Here is a 10,737-nt window from a genome sequence, read left to right as displayed (position 1 = left end):
CACATTGCGGACCCCTTGAAGATGAACTGCTGACAAGTGCCATCTCTTCTTTTCCGCTAGCTGGAAGATGGCCAACATCACTTGGTTGATTTGAGGTGACCTCGACCCTTGTCGATTCAGGCATCTCACTATCACCTCGCTGTCTAGGACCAATCTTATGTGGATCGAGTGGTGAGGAGAAACTTTCTTCAGTGTAAGAAGTACTGCCATGGCTTCCAGAAACTTTACATGAAACTTCTTGAATAGGTAGGACCAAGCTCCTTGGACTTCCTTCCGGTTAGAATGACCTCTCCCTCCTTCCTTCGAAGTGTCTGTATGAATGGTCATTGAGGGGGGAGGTGGCTGAAGAAGTACCGATTTCTTCAGTTGCTTGGCTTTGGACTACGGCTTGAGAAGCGTTTGCAGACGAGTCAGTATTGGTCTTATTAGATCTCTTTGCCCGTTTGATGCATATTTTCTCTAAACTCGGTTGCATCCTTTAGCTGTACTCTTAGCACAGGGTCTGTTACTGAGGCAAACTGAAGAGAGCCCAACACTCTTTCCTGTTCGTGTCTTGATATCCTTTTGGATTCTAGTAGTCTCTTGACAGAACCTGCTATTTCTTTTCTCTTCTTCACAAGAATGGAAAGCTGGTGTGACAGCAAGTTCCAGTAGATTCCCAAACACTGAAACTTTTGAGAAGGAGAAAGTCGAGACTTTTTCATGTTGATCTTGAATCCTAGATGTTCCAGGAACTGGATCAACTTTTTGGAGGCTTGCAGGCATTCTGTCCTGGATGCTGCCCACACCAGCCAGTCGTCCAAGTAGGCCACTACTTGGATTCCCTTTAGGCGTAACTTGTGGACAGCTGCGTTCGCAAGCTTCGTAAAAATCCTTGGGGCTATGTTTAGCCCGAATGGCATGGCTCTGAAGGCATAAAGTCTTCGTTTTAGCTTGAACCCTAGGTAGGAGGAGAGGAGACGACTGATTGGAATGTGCCAATAAGCGTCTGATAAGTCTTGTTGAGTGGCGACAAGTCCAGAATGACTCTGAGTTTTTCTGAGTCATTCTTTGGAAAACAAAACAGCCTTCCTTGGAACTTGATGGACTTCGGATTACTCTTTTCTCCAAGAGTTCTCGAACATATTCTTCCAGAACGGGGGTAGAGTGTTGTAAAAACTTTGGGAACGGAGGTGGAGTGCTGTACCATCTCCAACCCAGTCCATTCTTGATTAGGCTGTGGGCCCAGGGATCGAAGGTCCAACAATCCCGAAATAGATGAAGTCTCCCTCCTACCGGAAGCATCTCACTTCTGCTGTTGTGGACCTGAGGCCTTGCCTCCTTGACCGCGTCCTCCCCTGAATCCTCTTCCTCTTGAAGGGCGTCTAGATGAACCTCTGGCTGTTCCTCTAGCTCTTGGACGAAAGGTAGTTGTCTGCCTTTCAAATGCTGGGTTGAACGCCGGTGACTGAGTTGTCATGGCTTGAGGTACCAACTGGTATGTGGTTGGTGTTTGTGCCACCATCTGAGGCACTGCGGTAGCCGGAAGTTGTTGCTGCTGCTGTCTGTAAGGCTTGGCTGGTCGAGAGGATAGCCTAGGCTTCTTTGTCTTCCTTTTAGTTTGGGGACCCTCATCCAGGGAAGACTTTCTTTTAAGAGTTAGGCCCCACTTCTGGAGAAGGTTCCTATTCTCCGTGGCGGCCTTATCCACTATCTCTTTGACCACTTCATTAGGGAAGAGGTCCTTACCCCATATACAAGAGGAGATCAGTTTCCTCGGTTCGTGCCTCACTGCAGCCGAGGCGAACACAAACTTTCTACAAGCTCTCCTAGCTTTGATAAAACTATAGAGATCCTTTGTCACTGTGGCCAGATGTGTTTTGGCCACTACCATGAACATATCTTGGATCTTGGGGTCACTTGCCATCATCTCCAGAGTCGTTTGTATGGACATCAATGCAGCAAGTCTCTCTTTTGTCTCTTGTTCCCTGCGCAAGAGAAAATCTGACAGCTTTGGAAGGTCCTCACTGAACTGACGTCCGGCAATATCGGCCTCCAACTTCCCGACTGAGAAGGTAAGATGAACGTCCTTCCAGTCTTTCTGGTCCTTGGGTAAGGTCAGGGACAACGGTTTACATTCCTCCAAGGAGGGGCATGGTTTTCCTGCCTCAACCGCCTCCAAGGCAGCCTTATATCCCTTCTTCATAAAGGGAAAGGCTCTGGTAGGAGAAGCCACAAAGGAAGGATGCTTCTTACTCAAAGCAGGTACCTTTGAGTTTGTGAAGCCCCCTCTTTCATCGAGTTCATCAGTAAGGCCTGTGCCTTACTATGGCCAAAAACTATGACGTCCTTCGGCTCCGTCTTTTCCTTTGAGGCTGGCTCCTTCCTAAGACGGACATAACAGTCCGGGTAAGACTCCTTGTTGGGCCAGAATTCCACTTCTTCAAAGGGAACTGAACCCAACTCCTCCGATATGACAATCTTCCCAGTTGTCATAGGCATGTGCTCGGCATACCTCCAAGGATTAGCATCCGAGCAAAACGAAGATCCTTCACGTTGAGCTTATTCTGGGGCCCACGCGATGCTGCAAGTCTCGGCATCTCTAACTTCATTGCAGCTTCCTTTTCATGGTTCTTCTTCTGCATCTGTTGAATCATTTCAATGATGGAAGAGAGAGTCCTTCAAGATCATCTGGGATAGCAGACGATGCTGAGGGAACAGGTTCAGGGGACTGAACCAGTGTAACCGACCCCTCGTCGATTTCTTCCTACTCAGTATCTGAAGCCTGGGTCAGCTCCTCCTCTTGGTCTTCTGCCAGAAGCTCCTTTTCAGTGTACTCAGACACCTCAGACATCCTAGCGTCCAGTTGGATGTCTTGTAGGGCGTCCGAGACTTCAGAATCAAATGTAAAATGAACTAACGGGATCTCCGCATGAGGCTGAGGAATCACTGCATCCGCCGATGCCTTAGGAAAAAGGTAAGCCCTCATCTTCTCACTTGGAAGATAGGGGGCCAGAAGTATTCTTCTGGAAGCCCATCACCCAGCTTTTCCCTAGCTGCTTCCCTTGACTCCGCCAACTTAGGGGTGTCAAATGCCTCGGTAATCAGGTTAGTGAAAATGGTACATACCTGAGGGTCCCAATACCGGAGATCACCTTTGGAGACTGGGCATGCTGGGTGACTCCTGCACAACTTATGTCCACAGAAGTTCTTGCTGCGGATATTGCAAAACATGCCCCCGCACTATATATATATATATATATATATATATATATATATATATATATATATATATATATATATATATATATATATATATATATATATATATATATATATATATATATATATATATATATATATATATATATATAAATTTGTAACTTTGTTGACTTTGACATATAAACGCAAATGGTTAAGTAGTTGAGACATTCTATTCTACAGAAGTAGAAGGGTGCAAAGGAAAGAGCCCTTTGCACCAACTTATTATTTAGAACATGCCAAAATATCTCGCACTGAAAACACACCACCCAAGATATCATGTCTTCCACAGAGCAAAAACGGAAAGTCAATGGATGTTTTGAGACTAGTTCAGTGTGGGAGCTGTTTTCCATATCATTCGCGGAGGTCTCTCTAGGATGTCTCGTAAATTTGTCACGATAAACCTAACTTCTGAACTCTCTTCTTCCTTTTCGTATGTTCTTTAATTTTAAAAACTGAACACACAATATAAGAGGATCTTTAGTTGCCCTCAGTGTCGTGTTTTTTTTTCCTAAAAATTAATACAATGTAGAGGTAAAAATAAGTTACCATTACATATATAACTACATGGAAGAAAAATCTTTAGCAAAACAATGATTTACAAGAATTAAACATGGGATTTTGATTAAAATCCTAAGGATTTAAAGTGAGGGATTTTGATCAACGTCCTTAGTCAACTATAAATATAAAATGTCGTACTATTATGATTATTACTAACACCACTGACGGTATTGGTCATAAAAGTAACAATCAATAAACCGAAACCATTTCCTTCTCAAACTCCTAGATAAGAACAAATCTTCACCGACAGAAACTCTGTAATCGGAAAAAGCTTTATTTGAATTGATAATAAATAATTGTGTATGGAAAAAGGATAATACTTTGTGGAAGTGGATATTTGTACGACTGTATTTTCCAGATTGATAGTGGAAATAATAATTTTAAATTTCGATGAGATTTTTCGGAAATTCCTCCGATATTCGTAAACACAAGAGTATTTTAGAAAATAAAGTTGACTGACATGTTCTTCCTTTCATATAAAATACCATAACATTCTGAAAGATTTATTAAAACCGAATAAGAGAGAAACCTATTACTGTAAAGCCAATGAAAAACACAAGTATCAGTATGATTATTATAATTAGCTTGGCTACAACTCTGGTTGGAAAAGAGGGATGCTATAAGCAAAAGGGCTCCAACTCGGAAAAATAGCCCAGTGAGGAAAGAATATAAGTAGTAAAGAACACTTACAATAAAATATTCCTCGCATTGCTAGTTAAAAAAAAAAAAAAAAAAAAAAAAAAAAAAAAAAAAAAAAAAAAAAAAAAAAAAACATGCAAATATGATTAACTCCCTTATGCTCCCACAAAGAAATCAATTCTTCATTAATGATTTCACCCACTTCTCGCACCTCAAGTTATTTATTCATACCATTCAAAACTTCAATTTCATGTGGTTATTATTATCATTACTAGCCAAGCTACATCCCTAGTTGGAAAAGCAAAACGCTATAAGCCCAAAGGCTCCAATAGGGTAAAATAGCCTAGTGATGAAGGGAAGTAATGAAATAAATAAATGATGAGAACAAATTAACAATAAATCATTCTAAAAACAGTAACAACGTCAAAGCAGATATGACACATATAAACTATAAAAAGACTAATGTCAGCCTAGTCAACATGAAAACATTTGCTGCAACTTTGAGCTTTTGAAGTTCTACTGATTCAACTACCCGACTAAGAAGATCATTCCACAACCTTAGTCATAGTTGGAATAAAACTTCTAGAATACAGTGTAGTATTGAGCCTTATGATGGAGAAGGCCTGGCAATTAGAATTAACTGTCTGCCTAGTATTACGAACAGGATAGAATTGTCCAGGGAGATCTGAATGTAAAGGATGGTCAGAGTTATGGAAAATTCTATGCAACATGCATAATGAACTAATTGAACAATGGGGCCAAAGATTAATATATAGATCAGGAATAAGAAATTTAATGGACTCTAAGTTTCTGTCCAACAAATTTAGATGAGAATCAGCAGCTGAAGACCAGACAGGAGAACAATACTCAAAACAAGATAGAATGAAAGAATTAAAACACTTCAGAATAGATTGATCACCGATAATCTTGTAAGACTTTCTCAATAAGCCATTTTTTTGTGCAATTAAAGAAGACACGGGCCTAATGTGTTTCTCAAAAATAAATTCGCTGTCGAGACACACATACAATTTCAAAATAGTCATGCAGATTTAAAGAAACCTTATCAATACTGAGATCTGGATGTTGATGATCCACAGTCCTTAACCTACTTACAATCATACTTTGAGTTTTGTTAGGATTCAACTTCATACCCAACAATTTGCACCATACACTAATTTTAGCTAGATCTCTATTAAGGGATTCACCAACCCCAGATCTACATTTAGGGGATGGAATTGATGCAAAGAGAGTGGCATCATCCCCATATGCAACAAGCTTGTTAGAATATAAATACCAGAATATATATATATATATATATATATATATATATATATATATATATATATATATATATATATATATATATATATATATATATATATATATATATATATATATATATATATTGAGTGTCTCAATGATGGGGTGGGCAATGGCGGTGGGATAGTTTATCCACCCAGGCAGGCTCAACCATACCCCTAAGGCTAGTTCTGTGAGAAGAGACCAAGACTGGACCCCTATAAGCCTTCTCCTTTATTTTAAAATAGGCAAAGGCTAAGAGAAGGAAAACTCCAAAATCAAACCAAACAAGACCCCAACGGCGTAGCTTCCCAGCGCCGGCGGAAAAGGGCAATGCCTGTCGGGCAGGCAACAAGGCGGGCCTTGACATAACAAGAACCCGGCAGCCCGATGCAACCAACATCGGAGAAGCCGCCTGTCTCATATGTCTTGAGCCGCGGTGAAAACGATGTGGGCCAAGTGTGTGTGCGTGGCCGTTGCAAAGCCATGACCACCAAAAACAATATACCCAGCTACTGGCATTCTGTCGTTTCCTTAACCCTTCTTCATCTCTTTCTCACCATCATCCTCCCTCATCACCACCACCAAGTCCTGAGGCAACAGCACCGTGGGTGAAGGGGGCAGGCATGGATAGCTGGAAGCCATTAGCCCACGACTGCACTCAGGCGGCGAGTCTTAGATTCAGTCGCTCTTCAGTGAGGGTGCCGTGATACTAGAGTTCAGCAGCTGGACCCGCGACAGGGCTGGCCTATTGAGGACACCGCAGCCCACCCCACATGGGGAGGGCCCTAGAAAAGGTGGGGTAAACATCGGACACGGCAAACCCATCTGGTCAGCTCCCCGTGCCTGGCGGACATCCCACTAATGCGGTCGAAACAACAAGAAAAAAATATTAACCTTAGGTGCGTGGAACATCCACACCCTCCTAGACGTGACGAACACCAACCGCCCGGAACGACGTACAGCCCTCGTCTGCAAGGAGCTAGCCCGCTTCAGTGTTGATGTGGTGGCTCTTAGCGAGACCAGACTACCCGAAGAGGGCAACATCAGGGAAGCTGGAACAGGCTACACCATCTTCTGGAAAGGCAAGGCCCTAGAGGAGCCTCGCATCCACGGTGTCGGCTTCGCCATCCGTTCACAGCTAGTGCAGCAGCACAACCTCGCTCCCAAGGCCAGCAGTGAGTGCCTGATGACTGTCCGCATCCCCATCACACGGGACAGACACCTCACCCTGATCTCTGTCTACGCCCCGACTATGACCTCAACCGATGATGACAAAGCTGCCTTCTACACCCAGCTCGACCACACGACCCAGGCAGTGCCCGCCAATGACAAGCTCGTTGTGCTTGGCGACTTTAATGCCCGAGTAGGCAAAGACCATTGCCTGTGGGAGGGAATCATCGGCAGCTATGGCATTGGAAATTGCAACGCCAATGGCCAACTCCTACTGGGTCTGTGTGCAGAACACCAACTTGCGGTAACCAACACCATCTTCCAGTTACCAAAGCGACAAAAGACCGCATGGAGACACCCACGGTCTAAACACTGGCACACCCTGGACTACGTCCTGACCAGAGTCAGAGACCGAGGAGACGTCCGCTTCACCCGATCCATGCCCGGAGCAGACGACTGCTGGACGGACCACAGACTCCTCACCTCCCGACTCTCCGTGACGACCCTACGACCACCCAGAAGGACACCTGACAGCGTACCACACCAACGCTTTGATTGTAGTAAGCTCCGCAACCCACAGGTGGCACAGAACTACAAGGAGGCCTGCGAACAACACCTCGCAGACCCAATGGGTCAGGCCACTGTTGAGCACCACTGGACCACCCTCAGAAACGCCATGGCCCGTGCCGCTGAGGAAACACTAGGCTACACCACCAAGAAACAGCAGGATTGGTTTGATGAGAATGATGCTACCATCTCTCATCTCATTGAAACCAAACGACAAGCACGCCTGACTTTGGAAAACCAACCAACAGCAGCTAACAAATGTGCTCACAAGGTGGCTAAAGCTGGTTGCCAAAGAGGGATCCGTGAAGCCCAGAACACCTGGTGGCAAAGAAAAGCTGCAGAAATACAGAGTATGGCTGACCAACGTGACCTGCGCAGCTTCTATGCAGCAACAAAGGAAATATTCGGTCCCACACGGTCATCAGTGGGCACCTGAAGGACGCGGATGGGGCCACGACCATCACCGACAGCAAGGGCATCCTGGCCAGGTGGAGGTCTCACTTTGAGAACCTCCACAATGACCAAGGACACACCCCAGACGATCTCATGCGAATGACCCCACAACATCCCGTCCGTCACTGGATGGCACTACCACCCTCCATCCATGACTTCAACAAGGCCCTGCAGCGCATGAAGCCCGGCAAAGCCCCAGAGCCAGACAACATCCCGTTGGAGCTCCTCACTCTCGGTGGCCCCGGCTTGAGGAACCGTTTGATGCTCCTTATACTGAAAATATGGGAGACCAAGACCCTCCCCAGTGACTTCCGCGATACAAACATCATTACCATCTTCAAGAAGGGAGACTGGGAGAACTTTAACAACTACCGAGGAATATCACTACTAAGCATCGCGAGTAAGATTTTCGCGCGGATTCTCCTTGACCGCCTCCTAATTCTCGCAGAAGACGTCCTGCCAGAGTCCCAGTGCGGCTATCGACATTCCCGCGGGACCATAGACATGATCTTCTGTGCACGACAACTACAAGAGAAGAGCCTCGAACAGCAACAGCCCATAATGTTCATCTTCTGGGATTTGAAAAAGGCCTTCGACAAAGTACCTTGACCTGCCATGTGGGCTGTCCTCAAAAGATATGGCTGACCACCCGATTTTGTCAAGTTGGTGCGTGCCCTCCATGACGGAATGGTTGGGAGAGTCTGCCACAAGAACTCTCTTTCAGACCCATTCCCCATCAATGGCGGCCCCAACATGTTTCTCGCTATACACCGCAGCAATGCCCAACGAGATTCCCCCAGACACACCTTCAGTCAACTTATTTTCCGCACGGATAGAGGCGCTTTCAACCTCGCTAGACTCCGCGCCAGAACCAAGACCACCTTGTGTGCAGTGCGAGAACTGCAGTATGCGGACGACAATGTCACCATAGGTCAAACGGCAGAGGACCTGCAGTCGTTAGCTGATGCATACAACTCTGCCTACGAACGTTTTGGGATGCAAGTCAACACAGACAAAACCAAGACCCTCGTCCAACATCCACCAGGACTGATGCACCCAAACTTCAATACTACAGTGAATGACCAACCGTTAGAACATGTGGACCATTTCTCCTACCTAGGGAGCATCCTAACATCAGCTCCCACAAGCAAAAAGGACGTGGAGAACAGGATCAGGGCAGCCCACTCCTTCTTTGGCCGACTCAACTGCCGCGTATTTAACAACCACACACTGACAATGACCACCAAAATAATGGTGTTCAGGGCAGTAGTCCTCTCCACGCTCCTGTATGCATGTGAAACATGGACACTATATAGAAACGATCTTAAAAACCTAGAACGCTTCCAACAAATGAAACTGAGGCAGATCTTGAAAATCCCCTGGGAGAGCCACACCACCAACATTGAAGTCTTTGAACGTGCCTCGCTGACCAGCGTGGAGGCCACCATCATTCACCACCGCCTTCGCTGGATAGGACACGTGCATAGGATGGATCCATCTAGGCTCCCAAAGAAAATATTCTACGGAGAACTGACCCAGGGCACCAGACCACGAGGAGCCCTGAAAATGCGCTATAAAGATCAACTAAAGCGCATCCTGGCTCTAACTGACATCGATCCTTCCTCATGGGAAGAAACAGCCAGGGACAGAAAAACCTGGAGGAGTACAGCACACCATGTCACCGTGGACTTCGAGGAGAGGAGGAGACAAAATGAGGAGGCTAGGAGGAGAAGGAGAGAGTGATTAGAACAGCCCCACCCACCACCTACCCTCCCTTGTGAACACTGTCCGCGACTCTTCCACCACAGACTAGGACTTAACAGCCACATCAGACATAAGCACCCACCCCATAGATAGGAGGCTGATGGCTAACGACAGAACCCAATACTCGGAACCGAGTGGGCGCCGACAATATATATATATATATATATATATATATATATATATATATATATATATATATATATATATATATATATATATATATATATATATATATATATACCTACGAAAAGGAAACTACTGGCGTTAGTCACGGCGATAAACCAGTTTAAGGTCTATGTGAATCAACAACATAATGAAGGGATTACAGTATATTCGGATTCTAATCCATTAACTTTAGTTAATGAGATGAAAAATGATTATCAAAGGTCAAGTTGGTGGTCATTATATTAGCAAACATATTGTGATAATGTAAAGTATATGTCAGGTAAAGATAACGGGATTGTAGATTATTTATATCGAGCTGAATCGATAGATTCAGGCCAGGAATAAATAATCTTTTTAGGGGGGGTTATCTTACGAAGCTGGTTTAGTGTAGAGCAAATACAGTAGTCTAATAATAGTTTTATTCATGTTTTCCTTTGCAAAACGAAGAGGTGAATAGCCAGTCCGTAAGGTGAGTTCCTCTCGTGTAGACGTAAGTTTTGCATGCAAATTACGTTGTATTCTTCATTCAAGTCAGAATATGTAAATTCACATTCATTTTAAGAATTAGCTTTATATTTCACATATTTTTGTTATGAAGTCTTAAGTAACTGTTTGAGAGTATTATGTGACCATAAAAGATAGGAACAAGGAGTTAGGTAATTTTTTTTTTCTTATATTTATGAGTTATTGAATAATGTTTGTGAGAAAATATGCAATTCTTATATGCCACGTGTTTTGGAAGATTCTTGAGGGCCCTAGTGTTGGATTTCATCTTTTTTTTATCATTTCGAGGACAAAGGTAGGTGGAGCTAGCTGAGAGAGAATTAGTCTCCCTGTTGCGCGGGTACGCATTCGTGAGGATAATCATTGGTAACA

The sequence above is a fragment of the Palaemon carinicauda genome, chromosome 17 (assembly GCF_036898095.1).
Source record: "Palaemon carinicauda isolate YSFRI2023 chromosome 17, ASM3689809v2, whole genome shotgun sequence".
NCBI lineage: Eukaryota > Metazoa > Arthropoda > Malacostraca > Decapoda > Palaemonidae > Palaemon > Palaemon carinicauda.
This window is presented reverse-complemented; position numbering follows the sequence as displayed.